This window comes from Cavia porcellus, unplaced genomic scaffold, assembly GCF_034190915.1.
Source record: "Cavia porcellus strain 051 isolate PalLab524CR breed Dunkin Hartley unplaced genomic scaffold, mCavPor4.1 scaffold_9, whole genome shotgun sequence".
In the NCBI taxonomy this organism is placed as follows: Eukaryota; Metazoa; Chordata; class Mammalia; order Rodentia; family Caviidae; genus Cavia; species Cavia porcellus.
This window is the reverse complement of record NW_026947492.1, coordinates 87,404,914-87,426,683: the sequence shown is the minus strand read 5'-3', so window position 1 is coordinate 87,426,683 and position 21,770 is coordinate 87,404,914. Positions and strand designations below refer to the sequence as shown.

General features: G+C 41.9%; 1 pseudogene; it reads right to left on the bottom strand.

Annotated features, from left to right (window-relative positions):
* The window catches only part of LOC100728572 (protein kinase C-binding protein NELL1-like), a 609,835-nt pseudogene that overhangs the window by 387,983 nt on the left and 200,082 nt on the right, over positions 1 to 21,770 (bottom strand).

The following is a 21,770-nucleotide window of genomic DNA, read 5'->3' as shown; positions in this document are numbered from 1 at the left end:
ACCCAGGCTAGAAAGTGCAGAAGCAGGTTTTTTTCTTCCCACTTTGCCCCCTGCCATTCCTGCAATGTCATTAGCACACTTGTGACCCAGTTTGAAAGCGTCTACCTGACTTCTTTCTTCCTGTTTGACAGAGTAACCCCGGAATTCCTTTGTGGAAGTAAGGATGCCTTGCTGTTTGCAGCCTCACCTCACTCAGGGACATGTCCACCCCCCAAATCCACTGGTCTGGTATAAAAATTACAAGTCCCCTGAGCTTTGCACCCTTACACAGCAGGGTGTCTGGGTCCTGGCAAATGCTACCAGCACATTCCTTCATTCCTGTCATTTGCGCACCTCACAATGACACAGCATGCACGTATGATTAGGACACCAATTATCAGTTCACCCCAGAGGTCAGGAGAATCTCCCTTGTTCTCTCAGTCTCACCCTGATTTCTCTGGCAGCCCCTCCCCTTCCTGTGACTCCCTTCCCTATGCCTAACATCGGTCCTCATTACCCAGCCTCTTGATCTACAGCCCAAAGGCTTATTTTTGATGTCTGAGGAAATTCAAGCATAAGGTGGGTCAGGCTCTGGTACCCTTGGCTGGGGCACCTGGGACTTCATTTTCACAGCTTTAGGGGCAGGTAGAAATGTAGATGGATACCTGAAGCCCTTCATACCACACCAGGGACATGCAAACTAGAATATTTCACAGTGTCCAACCATGGAATTCAAACCTACCATCAACACCCACTTCTCCAGGATGTCAGAAATAAATGTGCCCAAGGTTTAGAGAGAGGGTCACACAGTTGTATTTTCCTGCATCGTTATCATCTGGCCCTCCTAATTTGACATTTATTTCTCTCTCAAGTGCAAGGATTGAACACTTTTGACATGGGGGTGCACACTGAATACACAATTGAAGGGCACAGCCTGACGCCCCTGTCAGGTGGCTGTGATGTGGCTGGGTCTTGGATATCTGCACACACTCCAGCCATCCCTCAGCGCTCCACAGTATAGACATTTAACTCAGGCCCCTGCTTCACACTTTAAAGGAGAGTGGCAGATCAGAGAAGCTGAGCACCCAGGGATTCTTCCTCCTTGGGCAACTAATTCACAGCTCAGGCTTCAAACACCACCCCTCTGAGCAAGAAGCTCAAATCAAACTGGTTGTCCCTCTGCCACCTCCAGTGCAAATGTGCCACAAAAATGTACCAGTCCCCAACCTAATTCCTCCCCTGCCTTGTTTCTGTTAATCAAACCATGGGGCTCCCACAGGATGTTGTTCAAAACCTGGCAACCTTGGCCTCACAGATGCTCATGCAAAACAGTGCTACTGTGTGCCAGGTCCGTCAGCTGTCACTCACATTCCTCTCTTCTTTGCTCCTCCCAGGCTGCCTGTCTTCCAGCCTCCTCACCTCTGCCTGTAATGTACCCAAATCCAACTCCACCTCCCCAGTCCCCAGCTCTCTTGATGTGGTGGTCTTTCTGAAAGCACTTTTTTTAGGAGGTCAAAGCCCCGATATAAAATCTTGCTCTGAAGTACCAAATCCAATTGTGAGCTATTTCCAGGATTGTGCATGTGTGATTCCCTCCGGCAGGTGTGTTTCACCTTGTTTGCCTAGCAGATTCCCACTTACTTTCTGATACTTTCCTGAGCCGCTCACTACCTGTGAAGTTTACCCCCACCCTCCTCATACACAAGTTTCTGATGAAGTTACCTGTTCCTTCTCTGCCATTTTTGATGGTGACAGAGATGATGCAGGCAATGAGTAGAACACATAGGTTAAGAGCATCAGCCAGATGGCAGCTGGATTGCTCCAGGTTACCAGTGCTGAGAGCCTGGCACTTCTCTCTCTCACCTATACAATGGCACTAGTAGTGAGGACTACCACTTGGGCTGACTGAGAGAATTAAGTGAACGAATATATAGAAAATGACTTGTTCAGTCCTGATGTAGAATGGAAGACTGACCCATCAGCACTGTTTCATCCAGAGTTGAGGTCAGTGTTTGGGACAAGTGATCTCAGCAAGGATTAACAAGAGTCATCAATAGGATTCAGTCTTCATCATTAATGTCTGACCCACACCGGCAGCTTAATTTCTGCCACGCTCCCATAGACGCCATCAGGCAAACAGTCTCCCTCTCCCTTCACTACTCCTTTTCCTTCACAAATAATGTGTTGCATAGCTGAAAGATTCCTTCTCCCTCCTCGCTCTCATTTCTGGCAGATCTCAAATACAGCTTCCAAATCAATACAGGTTTCAAGAGACTGTTGCCTGCAGACTCTGATTCAGCAGGTCTAAGGAGAGTTCTGACAACCCACAATGTACAAAGCTCACCAAGGTGTGTTTAATGTGAGGCATTCTCAGTATGCCTTGGGGAGAGGAGATATCAACAAATAGATAGGAGTGGAACAGGACAATCACTTCCTAGACCACCCTGGATGCTCAGACAAAGTTCTTTTCTGTTTCCAAACAGAAGCCCTCATCTGCAAGTGCTCCAGTTCCTGAGACTGTTCCAAACAAATGAAGTCAGCAGACAAAGCAATCCGCTTTCACAGACTGGCTCCTGTTGTCTGAGTCACATCAGAACCTTTCATTGTGGTCCCTAGAATATGGCCTCACCCAAACCAAACTCCGGAAACTCACAGAAAAAAAAAAAAAAAAACACTGTTCATATATAAGATATTTCCTTAAGGCAGTTCTCCAGGAAATGTAAAAACTCAAAGCAAATGTTATGGTTTAGATGTAGGAGTCCCCCCAGACTCTCATGAGTAAAGACATGGGGCTTTGGAAAGTGATCAGATGACAGCCATGGAATACTAACAGATTCATGAATGAGCAAGTGTGCTATGAGGACTGGGGCCTGGGGGAGAGGTGTGCCCATAGGGCATGCCTCTGAGGAGTCTGACTCCCTCTCTCTCCCTCTCTTCCTGGCCACCATAGCTTTAGTACCTTTTCCTCCATCATGCCCCTCTGCCATCTTGTTCTGTATGAGAATCACCCTATCATGGACCAAAACCATCAGACAAATCAAACCTCTCTTCCTTTAAGTCGTGGGTGTCAGGTATTGTGTCTCAGTGACACAAAGGTGAGAGTAACAGCAAGGAGTTAAACCAAGAAAAGATACGGTACACAATAAACTGGCTTTAACCATATCTAGTAAAATTAAATGCCAATGGGTGAAATGACCCAAAGGAAACAAAACAATCCAGACTGTCAAAACAGATTTAAAAATAGGATCCAACCACATGCCAACTCATATAAGATGCACCGTGAACTTCATTCCAAAATGTCCAGCTAAGACCCCTCCCTACCAAGAGAATCTAGCCAGAACCTCAGGATACAAAACAGAACTTACCCTATCAGAAAAAAATATCTGAAAGCACTGAGCTTCCCACACTGAACCCCGGCTAGGACTTACGTCGGCAGACCTTACAGCACTGGCCTGCGATGTGCACAGGGAGGGCGTCGGGGGAACAGTTGAAAGGGGGACAGGACATCCGCCGGCACTCCACAACACCGCTCTGAGGAAGGAAGGACAAAAGGCATCTCAGAGGCAGGCTTTAAACACTCCTGCTGCAGAGAGAGCTCCAACCTCACCCCCAAACCTTACCAGGGAAAGAGAAGAGTGTGAGGAGCTCCCACTCCACTCCAGGACCACAAATAAAACATCTCTGTAACCCTAAAGAACCCGTGTCACCTCAATTACTTTTCTGATATACATCACTGACTTCATCTCACCTGCCCATGTGGACTAAGCAGGTTAGGCAGAAAACAAAAAGCCTATTTTTACACCAACATGAATAACACCTTTTGCAGACCCTGTCGATCATTTCTGAGGCTCTAACAATCCATTTTGTATTTTCCTGGACAAACAATGGCATTCTTTAGATATTTATCAAGTAATTCCAACTGGACAAAGTTTGCATGCTAATTTTAGAGGGAGCTCTTGTAACTGTCTGAAATAGGTGGAGTACACAAATGATGGACACCAGGGAGGGAGGCAAACATCCTGCAGTTCTCTGAAACAAATGACAGATACCGTGCAAAACACAACAAAAACCCACAGAGACTAATTAAATCCTGTTTAAAAATGTGTTCTAGCTGAGAAAGTTATGATAAAGCTAACAATGAGGATGTATGAAAACCAAAAAATTCTCTTCCCCCTCTATGCCTCAACTTCTAAATTCCCAACAGGAAGCTTCTTATTAATATTACAGGATCAAATCAGAGTGTAGTGAGAAAAGCCAGATTTAACTCCCAAAATTTGTGATAACAAATGACAATTTTTCAGTATTCATAATTGCTTGAATTACTAAGGGATGGTATATTGAAAGGAACTGACATTGAACTCAATTACACTATAATTAGAATGCCTGTCCCCTTAAAACTGGTTTTATCTTACTCATTTCCAAAGGTACTTACTTTGCATGTGCAGTTCCTACAATGATCACCATCAACCCAAGAGTCCTGGTCCCGATAGAGCAATCCACTCACTTGACAGGTCTTCTCACAGTGACAGTTTTCCAACTGACTAAGTCTTGTCTCTGCATGATTCAGCTGCAGAAGCAGAGTTACAGAGTGTCATCTGTGTAATTCAGTCATCCTAACAAAGCAATAACAAGGAAAAAATATCCAAACAGGAAAAGGGCGAGAGTAAAATGTTCGAATTAGTTCCACAGATTCTTAGCAAGATCTATTTTTGGTTTTTCATTTTTCCGTTAAACACAAAGTTGAACCTCTGAAAACTGAAGACACGCTGACTTTCACAGTCTAATGAACACCAAGTGAGACATGGAAGTGTATCTCAGGAACCTCCTGGATGTTCAGAAAGGTGTGTGTGCTTTCAGTTCAAGCCTACACAGAAACCCACTAATGAAGGACTTATCACAGCGTTCACTGGATATCTAACAGGAACTCAAATGCACTTGCATTTCTCACCTACCATAGTCTTCCTATTACACACTAACCACAGCGCAATGGTTTACACACTTAGGATATCGCTGATTCCTCTCTAATATAAAATTCTAGGGAACAGGGGCCAGAGGAACAAAATCATAGAGGGATCTAGTTTTTCCCTGGGTAATTCACCCCAAAAAGACCAGACCACAAACGAGGGATTCACCGAGATATTCAGGGAAAGTCAGATGAGGTGAGCAAAGCCCTAATTGTGATCTTAATTTTGTAAAATAATCTTTTTATTTTTTCTAGGCCACTCAATCATTACCACTAAGTACAGAGCCTTAGAATCTCCAATTTCAAAGACATTATAAAGCTTGGGTACCCTCAAAAGAAACTCGTCACAATGCTGATTCACTTCCACAAATCTAGGGGTAGAACTCTTACTATCCCCTAGGAAACCCACTTCTTGTGGTTCTTGTTTTGTTGTTGTTGGATCTGGATGTTTGGAAAATCTCTGCCTCTTTCCTCCTAGGGTTAATTTGGCATGTAACCCATACTGAGCAAGTCTAATCTCCCAACATTTGAGGTTCTTCTAGCATTGCATTGGTGCTTGACCACATCAGTACCACCAGATTTCTTTAACAGCTCCTTACAGTACAGTTCCAGTCGTCTCTACTGATTGCTTTCATTTGGCCTGCTTCAGTCTGTGTTCACAAACACAGCACAGGATTCAGATGGGCCTCAGTAGAGAGCTTCCCCACCAGCACAAAGCCCTGGGCTCAATCCACGACACCACAAAAAAAAGGAACATACAATGCAAACAGAGTCTTCATATAGACAGTTTTTTGAACTGAGATATCTGTTACCACAGACATGCTCTATAGTATAATTCAGCCCAAGAGTCTTATCATTTTCCCCTTACATCAGACTGCCATGATTGGGAAACAAATTCCATTTCCTACCAATTCATCTTCTGGTTTCTCTTTTCCTTCTCAGTCACAGCATATGCATTCATTTCTGGAGTCTTTCTCCCATATAGGAAACTGATTCAGTCTCTGAACAACCCCGAAATTATTTTGAGCCATTATGTTAGATTACAATGGTTGCACCTCAGAAACAGTGACTCCCACCAGCCTTTCTGGGTGAGACACAGTCTCATGCTACACATGCCTCTCTCAGTGACTCATGACTACATGTGTCATTCCATGCTCTGCTCCATGTGTCATTCCAACTTTCAGACTGGTCATTCATCTCCTCCTCTTCCCCCAAGCTTTTGGAGTATTTCAGGGAAACATGGCCATTGCCTATCTTTTTCATGGGTGGTAGCAAAGGCAGAGAAAATAACATGCACAACAAAGCACACGCATCATGATCAGCCCCTGAAGAGCAAAGGGTTGACTACTTAAACATCAGCAGCTTCCATGGCTCCTTTTAATATGTAGGTTCTTCCCAAAATTAATGTTTCATGTAAAACTCCAGCCTGATTATAGAGTTCCTAGAATCTGTGCTAATTAAGATCTTTAGGAACTCTTCAGGAAACTCTTCAGATAAAATACATTACCGAGACTTTGCCAAGGTTAAGTGACCAAACCACATACAGGTCAGAGACAATAAAAAGGAAACAGCAACTCATTCCTTATTATCTTTTCTTCACTGCTAGAAGCCTGAGTAGTTCCTAGTAAGGTTACTACCTGACCGAGGACGGAACAAAAAGAGGCTGAACTAGATCTCCACACATCCTTAAAAGTGGCTCAGAATATGTACCTGCTTGGGAGAGGAGAATCCCTACCTTATTCTGAAAACCTGGAGCAACTCTGGTACCCATATCATTCCCAGACGGAAACATCATGAAGACTCAATGACTTAAAAGACAATTCTTCCTCTATCCTGAAAAAATAGGCTCTTGCCTAAGGTGAATATTGGCAGTTGTCAATACTGGTCCATCAAAGCTGAGCTATGTTCATCTATAACTCAATTCCTGAGGAAAACCGCAGTTTTAATGTAATGGATTTTTAAAACTTTATACATATTTAGCTTTTTGGACAACACTGAAAAGCCCTAATTTCTATAATAATATCTATGTCAGACAGATACAGAGGCAAAAGCATATTAAGGCAAAAAACTAATTTCTCAAAGGCATTTAATATGCAATCTTGCCTTCCTTTCCCCCTGCTAAATCGTATAACAACAATAATAGAGAAAAAGAACTCTGAATCAAAAACTAAATTACACTTTCTGTCACTGGCATGAGTGCATTGAATTTATACGAATTCATTTTCAAATGCTGTTTCTACACTGCCTGCCATTTTCTGGGACTGGCAGGTCCAAAACAGATACGGTATCAAATCTACATCTCTGTTCTGTTTACCTTTGTCCCGTGTTTATCTGGAAGACACGGGCTGAATAACTTATTCTTCACTCTCCACCTTCAAAGCTACACACAGGCGGCCTCTTGCACAGTAAGAGGACAGCGAATGAATCTGAGTGTATCAGTCATGCAGAAATTGCTTTTCCTCCTTTGGAATACGCTTTATTTCATGTTTGCTACATAGAAGGGGAAAACACTGCTTCTGCTGTTATGAAATCTTTAAGTTTAATCAAGCAATCGTTATTGAGTTATGACTGAGCCCTCCAAAATAATGGAAATCTCAAGATTAAATATGTTAAAGCCGAAAAGCCTGCTGCTCGAAGTGCTCCTTGACTTGCCCACATAGATTTATCAAAGATTTACACACGACAAGAATGTAAAACTTTCCAGTCTCTCATGTGCCCTCTTTCTGAGTTTCAGGGCAGAAAGCAATTTCAACACAGCTGGGTCCAAGAGCGGGACCCGATCACCAGAGGCTACCACAGTCTTCCTGGTTGGCAGGGGGACCCACCTAAGGGAATGTCAGAGGAAACCACAGTCCTCCTGGCTGGCAGGGGGACAGCTGGGCCACCTAAGGTCAGAGTAAACTGGTGGAGCGGTAGCCTCTGGGGGATTAAATTGTCAGCTAACAACCTCAGGCAGCATTGCTACTTTAGGTCACAGTCGCGTACCTTCTCAGCATTGAAAGTGTGCAGTTTTTGTCAAAAATGTCAGGCTTTCTCCTAAAGGCTTTGTCCTAGCCTCACCTCTGCCACTGGAATATCAGAGAATGGGAACCGGCATCCTTGACCCTTAAAGAAAAAAGGCAGAATGGGCCATTTTAGATACATTCCTGGGCTGATAGGACATTTCTATTTGTTACTCTTCTTTTGTTTGTTTTGAGACAGGGCTTCACTATGCAGTTCAGGCTACCCTTGAACTCACTTTGTGGCCCATGCTGGCCTTGAACTCACAGCAATTCTCCTGCCTCAGCCTCCCAAGTACTGGGACTGCAAGCCTGTGTCACCACACTCAGCTTCTAACTTTAGGTTTGACATGGTTCTGGCTGCCGACTCCTGTCCAGCCTGCACCCGAGCTTGCTTACTAGTAGTGCTTCACGATGTCCAGCAGGATTCAAGCCTGAGGGATTTCTGCTGTTTCCTGAGACTTCTCCGCACTGGTTCTAGACCAAGTCCCTGACAACAACTTACAGTCTCTGCCAATCTGTGTGATGCCAAGCCACAGCAAAGGGCACATTTTCTCAGGACCATCTTTCCTTCACACTCTCCCTTCTGTGTCCTCGGTTCAGTACTATAAACACAGCAGCCACCCGCTGGCCAATGGCTGTGGTGAGTCTTGCACAGAACTTCATTTGCCTGGTCCCGAGTAAATGGTTATCACCACTCCCTGTGTGAGGAGGCGGCAGCTACTAGTTCAACAGCTTGTCCAAGGCTGTGACAGTAAAACACACAATCGCAAAAAAAGGTCTCTAAATCAGACTGGACTGGCTCCAAAGTCCTTTTTCTACCTCCATCAGGATCCATGACTGTACGCCTACCTCAGTCAAGGCTACCGGACAACTTAACCAAACTTCCGACACCCAGCTCCTACCCCATTACCTCCTCAATCTTGCCTCCATAGCTTTACTTAAATAACAGCAGGGCCAAGTCCAGAAGGACTCAGTGCCATAGAGTTCCCTCTCCACCAGGAAACCGTGTTTGGCTTGCACTGTGCCTCACATCTCCAGCTCTGCAGCCTTTGATCTGTCAGATGGTTGAGCTACACTTCCACTTACACCAACATGGCAGAGTAGACAGCAGGAAGTGTGTCACCAACTAACTGAGCAAAATACCACATTCAGTATGTGAACAGAAACTTCCGTAAAGCATCACAGAGCCAACACAAAAGGAAGAACAGCACAGAGGTCAACAGAAAGTGGCAGCAGAGATCCCAAGAGCCAAGCAAGCACCAAAGCCCACCTCCATCCTGCCCATAAGGTTTTATCTTGAAGACTGTGCAGATGTGGGGAGCAGACTCAAAAGAGATCAGCCCAAGAACTGGGTCTTAAAAGAAGCTCCTACAGGAAAGTGGGGGACCCCCAGGCTGTACCCTGTTTTAACGTTAACACAAAGGAGATAAGCCTTGCACAAAGCACAGACAGAACCTTTTCTGTTCAGGTCTGAGTACCAGCTACAGCAGGGCAGGATGCTGGGGGGAATCCTCCCTCAGAATTCTTAAAAGTTCTTCCCTGAGGAGTCACATGCCTCTCCCAGGTTTGAGGACTGATTCTCAGCAGTCAGATGACACAGTGCGTGGTGTGCCCAAGTGGAACTGGCAAGAGCATACCCAGTGTCACCCAAGACTACAGACCTCCCACAGCTTTCCAAGGTAAACAAGCAGCTCAGAGCCAAAAGCCGAGGTGCAAGGCCTTCTTCCCGGACTCTCCTTCCTGAGAAGCTGCTGCCAGCTCTGTGCTCGCTCCCAAAGGGAGTCACTGAAACCTAGCTCAGCTCCACAAGCCATCAAACAGGCGCTGCTCTTTGCCTGTTTTATTTGCTCATTCCTCTGATCTCCAGCCTCCTGTTACTACAGCCACCTCCTTTGCTCTACAGTTACCCCTCTTTATGGATTCTAACTTTCTAATCCCTCATTTTTTTACCCACAAACTTTCTCACATCAGTTTTCAGAACCCAAGCACCTGAGGGTCCGGGCTCTGCTATTTACAATCCTGTAGAAAGCGACCTTTCTGGGCCATGGCCTTCTCAAAGGAAGACAATAAATTCAGCTTACAAGATTATTTTGAGAATTGATTTAAAATCCTTAGGGGTGGAACTAACACATGCAAAATGTTCAATAAGTATGGCTCATTTGAGTGACTTTCCAGCTTCTTCTCAATCAAAGATTGACAAACTGAAGTTCCCAGTCTGGTTTATCGCTTGCTTCTGAACATCCTGTGAGCTAAGAATAGTTTTTATGTTTTTCGATGATTTTGTTTTCACCAATTATAAATAACTTCATTTAAATGAAGTAGTTATACATATAATATGCTCAATTTTGCTTCTTAACTTAAAAAGCCCAGTGTTTACTGGCTGGCTATTTACAGAAAAAAAAAAAAAAATTGACAATTCCTGTTTGGGATCACCACAGATTATACATTATGTAGTACAAATGGAAGTACTCGGTGATAGAATTACAATTCTCTTCGCATTTGGAAGGAACAGACTCCAAGTCTGCCAAAATGCCAGAGGGAGGAAGGTGGGGTTCAGGAAGCAGATTAAACCATCTTCTGCTCCCTGTGTCCCACAATTAAATACTCTCTGCCTCCCCAGTGCCCATTTTACATTATAGTGCTCTGAGGACAGAGCTCACTGCAGCTCCTAGGTAATGCACAGCTAAAGAAGAAAAATGGTTCCCCGCAAAGAGAAAGAAAAGGGCGTCCTCAGAGCCCGCGGAGAGGCTCAATTGCCTGAGACTGAGTGGCCTGTTTCTCGGTTCAAAAATCTGCAGCTTGCTAAAATATAACTAACAGTATCGAGATCGGCCGCTCCAGACAATGTAAATAAAAGCCTCCACAGGCCGCAGGCTGGGAGGGCGGACACCTGCCCACCTTCACACTTCTCCAGCACTGTGCAGTCAGTGGAAGGCAGACACTTCAGACTCATGCTCCAGGCTCCATCTTTCTCTTTGCAAAAATATCCCATTTCCGCCTCCCAGACAAAAGGGGACTGGGTTTGACTAAAATTCCAGTTCTATGCGAAAACACTGTCTTCAGGGGCGGAGCCCATGAATCCAACACACAGCCCTGTCTCCCAATCACTGGGTAACCCTCTGAGTATTGTCTGCCTCCCCTGTCTAAAGGTAAAAGGCAGTCACAGCCCCAAGTAGAAGAGAATAAATGTGGCATCTTTGCTGCTATTAAAATTCTTCCTCTGGCAGAATATAACATCTCTTAGGCTCACCATAATTCTCTCTTCACCCTAGGCCAAACCCACATCCATAGCTAATTGGTATCCTAACAGCATCCGCCACATTCTCTATTTTTTTCAATGCCTTTCTTCACTTAAGCCTCAGGGTTTTCATCATGAATCTACACCGCATGAACAGACACTAAAGCTTCTAATTGTTAAATTTTGGCCCCACCATCCCATGCAGCCACTTCTGCGGCAGAAGTCAGGCCTTGCTCATCAGTGTACCTCAAAGCCTAACACAGTGACTGGCAGATACAAGTTTCTCCCAACATGTTAACTCCGTGAGTGATGGAGGGGAAGAAAAGATGCAGAATCTTAAAGCTGAAAGTGTCAAAAGGCAAATGCTGTTTCTTCCTTTTTCAACTTAGAATCAGTCCTGAAACAGAGCCTAGGAGAAGTCTTCCTAGGACAGTGATCTGATTCAAATGACAGATAGTTTGCCTCCTCCTGGTTTGTGGCAATAACTCTTATATCTAAAATGCATTAACATTTATAAGCAGCAGTGGCTCTAACCATGAATCATCTTACAGTGTTTCCTGTTTAATAGATATTGGGCAAATTCTTTCTCCTCTTCTAGGGAATCTACACTAATACAGATTGCCCCTTGTTTCCTATTATTTTTCAAGAACAACATTTATATGCAGCCTAATAGTATCAAAGGTCTGAATGCTTACTAGAGGAAGTCCCATTTCAGCAGAAAATAAAACATTCTTGTTGTAACATATTGCAGGTGCCAAGGCTAAAATTGTTTCATTATGACATATCATTCTAAGCTCTCGATATGACAGAGAAAGAAATGAACACCACAAGTGAAATTCAGATACCTACTTTTGCAGTCATCTTGGCCAAAAGCTCTTGTAAATCCATGATTCCTTGCACCAGGCTTAAGAAATCACTGTAGGTAGGGCAAGCCCAATAAAGAAAATATAAAATATATATTGATCTTGTGCTAGTTTAAGAAAAAAAAATTTAAAACAATCATTTAATGGCAGGAGGGTTTTGTTCTGTTGGGTAAAATCTGCGTCAAGTGAGAGAGGATTTCGGGCCTGGATCTTTTTTCTTTTTTCATAAGAAAAAGAAACAAACAGGAAAAGGGGATGTTGACAAAAACGACTGTATGACATTTCAAAATCAAACCCTCATTTTAACAGAGAGTGACAGGAAAAATTATAAAGTAATATAAAAGATAAAAAGTGAGTTCATACCCAGGTCCAGAAGTTTAAAGAACAGAGTGGTGTAATAGTAATAATTTAAAACACACACGTGTACATAACATTGAATATATGTGTCTTACAGCACAGAACCTGTTAACATAACCCTTTTCCTGCATCCAAATGTTAATTCTCTCCCAAGGTTGTCTCTCTGATCCCATAAGCAAGTTTCGCAGCATATAAAACTCACAAGTGCTTCAGGTGCTACTTACTGCGACTGAGGTTAGGACACTGTGTTATGTACCCATTTGGCATGAAGATGAACTTTCCGTCCTGGATTACGCCCTTGATGGAGAAGAGACAAGTGGAAATCATGAGTCCAGTCACAGCTCCAGAGGCCCTGTGCAGCCCGCAGCCCTAAAGGTTGGACTATTTTTCAGCAAGACTGATTCCCTCACAAGGGGAGCTGACCTCTTCCACGCTGAGCCACTCCAAACCATTCTCCTCTAGACACTCTGAGCCAGGGCTGCATGGTGAGAAAGCCATCATCAGTTGGCACTGTTTAATTCCAAAGAGGTCACAGCGCCCAGATCTGTCAATGAGAGAGTCTTCAACTAAAACTAAACAGACACTGGTGCAGTTAACATTCTCTTCACCACCTTGATCATCCCAGTATATGAAATATTGCTGAATTCTGCTTTAAAGACTTCTGCTTTAAAGTGGAAAGACAGACATAATAGACTGAAATGTTTTCATTGACTCATTTAGTCAAGGAAACAAAAATTAGTCCTCAGAACAATTCCCTAATGATCTCCTTCTTCAACTAGGTCCTTGGAGTTGAGTCTTTAGATTTGCTCAAGCTCTCTGAGAAAAAGGTGCTCTCATAATGCTATAATTCATCTGGAAGGGAAGGGTACCCACACTTTAAGAAAGCCATCGGGAACAGCTCTCTCAGTGAAAACACTGACTTTGGATCTGGATATTTCATGTTAAATTTAAGATTCTGTTTTTAGGTTAGTTTTTTTTTTTTCCTGATTTGATAGAAGAGATATCGCAGAACAGATGGAAGATGCAGAAGCTGGCTCAGAATACTGAGCTCAATCTATAAATAAAATATGGGCTTCAGACAGTGCTGCAAGTCTTTCAGAGGGAGCACCATGCACCATTTATGTGCTCCTCTTTCAAACCACAGAAAGCAATCAGCAAATGCAGTTTTCTGCTTAGTGTTTCAAACTACGAATATTAATACAAATAGCAAGATCAAACCCCATCATACTGCTTTGCAGAAGTACACACATGCCTGAATCTCCTACTCTGTGCAGATGGTGTTTGTGGCCACAAGAGGCAGAGGCCTCCCCAGGGGGAAGAAGGCTGTGCAACTGCTCCTCAGTTTCATTCATCTCTGCACACAGAGGAGGCCAGGAAGCAGTTAATGGAGCACACACCAAGGGAATCAGCCTCTCTCTGGGACTGGGCCACTCTATTTGCCATGTAAACTCATGCCTGCCCTTTATCCCAGCCACTTGGAAGCTGAGGCAGGCAGATCACAATTTCAAGGTGATCCTGGACAAATTTAAAGGAAAACGCTGAAAATGTAACTTAGTTTAGAAGCCCTGGATTGAAGCACCAGTACCAGGGAAAAAGGAAAAGAAAAGAAAAGAAGAGAAGAGAGAGAAGAGAAAAGAAAAGAAAAGATATATATATATATATACATATATACACACACACACATATTTCAGACAAAACTATAAATTTCCATGAAACAATGACCCATCACAGAGAATTAAATATTACCTTAGAAACACATCTGTCTAATCAAGATGATTATGGGTTTATTTAGAGTACCCAACCAGATTAATCTTTCTTAATACTTAGGCATTTCCTGGGACACGGGTAGTTTCAGCGCTAAAATCAACATGTCCCCAGGCAAACCAGAACAGCAACCAACCTTAGTGATAATGAATGGGAAAAAGCCATATATGTGCCAGGAAAATATGGCATCCATCTATCTTCTATTCATCAGAAAACTCTAAATCATTCTCAGTTTTTTCACCCATAGTGTCTTAGTTACTGTTTACTCTTCCCTGAGACAAAATACCTGAAGCCCAAAGTTCGGAAAGGAAAGGTTTATTTCTTACAGTTTTTGGAGGTTTCAGTCCACACTCTGTTGGCTCCAAGGCAGGCAGGCATGGCTGGGCTGCAGTTCATGGTGGCTACAAACAGCGAGCAGGAACAGCAAAAGAGCAAGACACATCTTCTTCCGGCCATTACATCACATCCTGTCTTCACCCCTATGTGGGTAGAGCACTGACACCATCAATCCAAGCACTAGACAATGAATCAATCACGAATGCACAATGCAAACTCATGAGGCCTGGGGGCCACAGTCATAAACCATGACACATAGAAAGGGAACTCAGAAATGTGGATGAAATGTACCATGGTATCGATTATTTTTTTTAAAAAAATTATAAAATCTATTTTAGGAAATGCTCCATCCCACTCGTCCAATATTTAAAAACTAAGACGCAGTACTTTTCCTTGTTATAAGTTTTATTTAAGGGACCCCACTAATTTTAGTTACTTGATATATTACAAATTGCTTCCCCACACCTTTCCCCTATCTCTTGCTCCCCAGTTTTAACCTCTGGCCTCTGCAAGCATGTGATACCCACAGCATTAGATGAAGTCAATGGTCTTGACTGGAACAAAAAGAGAAGTAAGAGCTGATGGCTTGGCAATGCTAACACCAAAACCCATAGCACCTGGGTTCCCCAGCCCCTCAGCAGAGGTCATGGGGGTTAGCACACATATTGGCATAAAAACTGACTCTTGCCAAGTGAATCAAGGTTGGAATGTTAACTTGATGCTGAATGGATGCAATTTAATGTTGGATTAAAACAAAGTGGCAGTGAAACAATATAAACACTAATCATCACCCTGAGAAGTGTGAGCCCATGAGTGTGTGCACATGTGAAAACGTATGTGTACAAGAAAGAGGACTTCCAGAATTGCTTGAGAAAGTGGGGGAGACAATGGCTAGGTGTGCTGAAGGCAAAAGAGTTCATGGCAAAGTGTCTTTTCAGAGGCCCTCAAAGCCCAGCCCAGGGTAGGCCAGGCAGCAACACCCCTTAGGGAGCAGGCTGCCCAGCAGGAGGTGAGCCCAGGGCAGAGAGCTCAGCTTCATTGCATTGACAGCCTTTTCCCACTGCTCACAGCCTGCCTGATCACGCTTCCCTCAGGACAGCAGCTCAGTTCCATCCTCCCAGCAGCAGGAGTCCTAGTGTGCACTGTACACATGAGCTAAGTGCTGCCCCTTTGAGACACCTCACACCATCTGCGACTCTGCACTCTTTGGAAAATTTATCCCATGAAGCCACTCTCTGATGTCAAAATGGTTGGGGACGTCTGTGCTACTGTAATCACTTTTAAGATTTACGCACTCGGTGCTTTTGACCAGGTCTCCATGCAACTTCTCAAGAACACCAGCCAGGAGGTCTTGCATTGAGCTGCGACGTGGGTCTGTAGTGACTAGATATTTGCTAATTTAAAAAAAAAAAATTGCTAAACCAAAAACAGGGTTTCCGAAATTATGAAACTACAAAATAGTTCAATCTGACTTCTTCCTGTACCCCAGGAAAATGATCTGTGAGGATTTCCACAGGAAAATGTGCCTTCCAGCACTGTAACCTCTCCCAGAGGAGTCAGGCAATAAAACAACAGAATTTCTGGTATTTCACCTCCTTTAACTTGAAGAAATCCATATGTAGCTGGAATTGCAACTTAGCTGGCCCTGGATTACCTGACCTCACTGGATCGCTTGTTTTCAGACCTATGCTTTATTTCATATCATTCATCTTGGCAGTGTTTCTCAAATATCAAGTTCCTTAAGCTCCTAAATATCTTGAGATTTTGCCTAATAATCAGATTCCCCACACAAACCCAGAGCTTCTGTTTCAACAGGACACATGTTCAAAAGCTGTTCTAGATCGAAGGCTTGCATCTTAGCCTACTCTACTATCAACCACAGGTCTCTTTTTGAGCAGGAGAATTTACTCAGTAGTTCACATTTTTTATCCCATGTTCCTGTGTCTATGCAGGAATAAAGTAAAATCTCATTGATTGGGGCTTGAATGGAAGCCAACAGTATTACTAAATATAAATACCACACAAACCAACTCAGTATCATACACCGTTGTTCTTTTAGTAGACTTCACATCTTTGGCACAGTAAATATTTTAAAAGCATGAAATCCCTGAAAGCTAGCAGGGCATAGTGTCTTATGCCTACAATTCCAGCTCCCTCAGAGGCTGAGGCAAGAGGACTGAAAGTTCAAATCCATCCGAAGCAATTTAGTCACTTAAGGAGACCCTGTCTCAAAACAAAAAATGAAATGTACTGGGTATCACTTCATACAAAGGCCCTGAGTTCCATCCCCATATTAAGAAAAGAACATCCTGAAAACTCTGAATTACACAGTATAGCAGCACACAATTTTGGGAGATGTTAGGACCCTGTGGGGCAGTAGTTTTTAACACAAAGATGTATAATCAGAATTTTCAAACAGGCTAGGAGAGATATTCTGGTATACTTAAGAAGTGATTCCGATAATCCCACTAAGAACTAAGCCATTTGCGGACTGCAATAGAGGAGAATTAGAAGTTAACAAGAAGCTAATATCTCCCATGAGTCAGCGCCACCAAGGGCTGACTGGAGGAGAGCCAGATGCCAGCTCCTTATTGCACAGGGGCAGGAAGACAAGAAGAACCAATGCACCTCCCCACAGTAAGTGACCTGCTGATCTTAGAAACACTGGCTGTGATGGCAGCTAATGAGGTAAAATGCAACTTAATGCTGGTAGTATTTAGTGTTTCACTGACTCTGCAGGTCTAAAGCCAGCAGTCTGAGTGTCTATCCAGAGAATATAATATGCAATGTAGTACCTATGAGGTCTCCTTCTGAAGGTGGTAGCCAAGGGTAATTCCACATTATCTTATTTTGAAATCCTCTATCATTCTCATTGTTTTGTTTGGTTGAGTTTTATCCTGTCTTGTCTTGTTTGATTTTAGCATGGGCATGGGCAGCTATTTCAAAGATAACAAGATACTTTATGGTAGCCATTGTGGATTCACTATTATCTTGTGTTGAAGTCCCGCACTGCATTCATTGTTTTGTTTTCATAAGTTCTACTCTGTTTCTGTTTTGTTTGATTTCACTATGTCTGAAGGTATGGGCAGCTACTTTAATGACAAGAGACATTATGGTAACCATTGATGATTTCCTATTACCTTATTTTGAAATCCTATGTCACTTACACTGTCTTGTTTTGATTGGTTTCATTCTGTTTTGTTTTGCTTGCCTTTATTCTAAAATAAAATTTAAAAAAACAGAACTACTGATCTCGGGTGAATTCATCTGATCTTTTCACTTATGAGAAACTTCAGGCTCTGATAGTCCCGGGAGCTTTCCTAAAGAACACCTGAATTCTTAACCATGCACTACAGGCCTCCCCACTCCAAAACCAGTGCTTGATCACTGGAAAATGCTGCAGGTAAAAATGCATCATTTGAGGGAGAACTGAAGTTACATCAACTAACAAGATACTGCTACAAAAACCTCCTATTATCAAAATATGGTTCTATTTCATTGTCTGAACAGATAGCTACTAATCAAATGTGTATAACAAATTATTTTTGTTGTGTTCACAGTTTGCTAAAAGGAATTTTCACTGCTGGAAAGCAGGGGTGTTTGTAGGTATTAATATTCCCTTCTGCAATTTTCTTTATGCTATTAATTTTCTGAACTATCATTTCTTTATTGTGAGATGCTAAACCTCAGCAGATCTTGAACAACTAAATAAAGATGCAGAGCACAAATTAATACAATTTACTCTTAGAGCTGATGGAAGGGAGAAAAAGGGTACTTTTTTCTCTTTTCGTTAAATCTTCTCTTCCTCCTGCAGGCACCTCATGGTGCCCTGGAAAATAAATGTGAATGGAGAGGCTGTGTATTATGGCTCATTAATGTTTGAGGAAAGCACGCCCGTTATTTCCGTTATTCCCGGAACTTTTCTCATTTTGCAGTAAGAAATATATGAAGATGCAAAGAAAAAATTAAAAATTGTGCTGTTAAGGCCTTCTTATGTATGGCAGAACTGAGGTTAGGGGAGCTCTCCTTCACACCCAGAGCTTTGTAATACAAATGTGGTTTGCTTTACCACCAAAGAAATGCTAATTCTTCTTCAAGGATTCTCTTTCCCTGCAGATCTCTGTTTACATTGAAGAAAATGGTTCTTTTTTTTTTTTTTTTTTTTTTTTTTTTTTTTTTTTTGGTTAGGTAAAACACTGAAACAAATTGTTTTGAAAGGAAAGCAAAAAGGGGTGAGAAAGTTTTCTGGCAGTATGTTAATATGTGCATGAAGAGGTGTTCTGTTTATAAAATGGCAGGGACTCAAGCTTTGTCCACAGGCTAACAAAAAGTAAGACCTGGGAAACTCAGAAGGAATATGTTCAAAATGGAAACCAATCCTGTATTTCTGCTCTGAAAACATTTAATAAAATATTCCAGCTTGCAAAAAAGCCAAGAAAGACACAGGTCTGCACTCATTATGATCAAAACTGTCAGCTCCTTAGCATATCACTAGCCAAGCTGTTGTTTCTGTTAATGCAAAGAAATATTAATCTACAAATGTATATGATTTCTCAGCTCTATGACTTTCACCATGAAAGAGAAAACAAGAATTAAAGATGGGAAGAAGCCAAGATAGCGTCTTTTTCTATGAGCCTATAACCAACCATATGTTTACCATCTGGAGAATCATGGAAGCAGATGAGGGAAAAAAAAAAAAAAACAGCTGCGGAATTAAAAAAACAAAAATTGCAACCAATTTCATTGTTAAGAACAGCTCAGTCCTTTCAAGAAGACAGCAATGTCCAGGCGAAAGTAAGGGTACACACAGACCTACTGCTAAGACCTGATGCTGGTCCACACTATCCTGTGCTGAGTTAGGACGCTGGGGAGATGATGCCTCCTAGACACATGGGGACTTCAGATGTTTTCATGTCACAAGGAGAGAGGGGAAGGAAACTTAGAAAAAAATTAAACTATGTTCTATGTGTGCACCAACTTCCCAGGAGGAAGGCAACCATTATGCACTGGAAGCATGAGCTAACAAACATTTTTTAAACACAAAATGACAATTTCACTTAACTATGGATTCATTGGGGTGAAACTATTATTAATCCAAAAGCATCTGTAAACTGTCTACCAGTTATGAGGCTGGGAATGTTCTAGACCAGTTAGTGAAGAAGAGACATTTTTGACCTCGGTGAAGCTTGCAACCTGGAAAGAAAGAACAGTACTAAACAAGAAAACATCCACACAAGCTAACTTACTTGCATAATTGGTGGTGTCTCTTCTTCAAATATTACTAAAATGGTATCTTGTAGAATTCCACAGTAAATTTGTCTGGGCCAGGGCTCTTCTTTGTTGGTAAGGATTTAATTACATTTTCAATTTCATTAATAGAAATTGGGTTATTCAACAGTTTTACATCTTCTTGACCCAGCTTTGGAGGTTCATATGTTTCCAGGATTCTGTTAATTTCTTCTGTTATTGAACCTATGAGCATAGAGGTTTTCGAAATAAGTATTAATGATCTTCTATATTTCCACAGAGTCTGTAGTGATTTCACCCTTTTCATTCCTCATTGCATGAATTTGAGTTTTTTCTATCCTTTTTAAAATAAGGTTGGCTAGCAGCTTATCAATTTATTTATTCTTTCAAAGAACCAACTCTTTGATTCATTGATTCTTTGGATTGTTTTCTTAGTCTCTATTGCATTGATTTCTGCTCTGATCTTTATAATTTCCTCCCGTCTTTTCCCTTTGGGCTTGACTTCCTCTTCTTTTTCTAGATGTTTGAGGTGGAACACCTGATTGTTTATTTGTGTTTGTTCTGTTTTCCTGATGTGGGAATTCACTGCAATAAATTTTCCTCTTAGGAGTGTGTTGCATCCTATAGATTCTGGTAAGATGTATTTGTATTTTCATTTGCTTGTATATACTATTGTTTAATTTGTTCTTTAATTTTCTTTATAACCCACTGATTTCTCACAAGTGTATTATTCAATTTCCATGTGTTTGTGGGGTTTTTGAGGTTTCTTTTATCATCAATTTTTAGTTTCCTAGCATTGTGATCCAGTAACTTGCATGGAATAATTTCAATTCTTTTGCATTTAAATATGTTCTGTGAGCTAATATATGATCAATTTTAGAGACTCTTCCATATTCTTTGGAGAAGAATGTATATTCTGATGTTTTTGGGTGGAACACTCTGTATACATCTATCAAGTCCCATTTGTTCACAGGTGTGATTCAGTTCTGTTATTTTCTTGCTGATTTTGTCTGGTTGATCTGTCCCTCTGTGTCAATGGAATGCTAAGGTCTCCTGTTTTAATTGTGTTATTGCTTGATTTTTCATTTGTCAATACTTGTTTTGTATAGCTGGGTCCTCCCAAATTTGGTGCATATATATTTAAGATTGTTATCTCTTCCTCTTGAAGTTTTCCCCTAACTAGTATGTAGTGACCTTCTTTACTTTGGGTCATTCTTGGTTTGAAGTTCACATTATCTGCAAAAAGAATAGCCACCTCTGATTTTTGGGGGGTTTCTGTTACATGAAGTATTGCTTTCCATCCTTTGACTTTCAGTGTATGAATTTCCTTTTGGGTTAGATGGGTTTCTTGTAGACAGCATATGTTTGGATGCTGTTTCTTGATCCATTGTGCCAGTCTGTTTGTTTTAATTGGTGAATGGAGGCCATTTACACTAGTGGCTATAAGTGATATATACTGGTTTATTTTTGATATTTTTTTTCTGCTATTGCTTCTTTATTTTTCCAGTCTGTTAGTCTGCCTTTCTTAGTGGATTTTTCCCATGTCTGTCTAAAATGTCTTTTAGTATTCTTTGCAGAGTTGTTTTGGTGATCATGAAATTCTTCAGCTGTTCTTTGTCATGGAAGTATCTTATTTCTCCATCCATTTTGAAGGACAGTTTTGCAGGGTACATCAGTGTCAGTTGGAATTGGTTTTCCTTTTGGATCTGAAATACTTTACTCCATGCTCTTCTCGGTTTCACTGTTTCTGTTGAGAAGTCTTTGCGATTCTGATAGATTTTGACAGGGGATTTGTCTCTTCTCTCTAAAAGCTCTTAATATTCTCTTCTTACGTTGGGTTTCTGGGATGTTCATTATTGTATGTCTGGGTGTAGTTGTATTTTGGTTATGGCTATTTGGAGTTCTATATGCTTCAATGATCTGTATGTGAGTTTGTATTCTCATGTTTGGGAATTTTTCAGCTATTACTTCTGTAAATATATCTCTTGGTATCATTTGTGTTGTCCCCTTTTTCATTATTC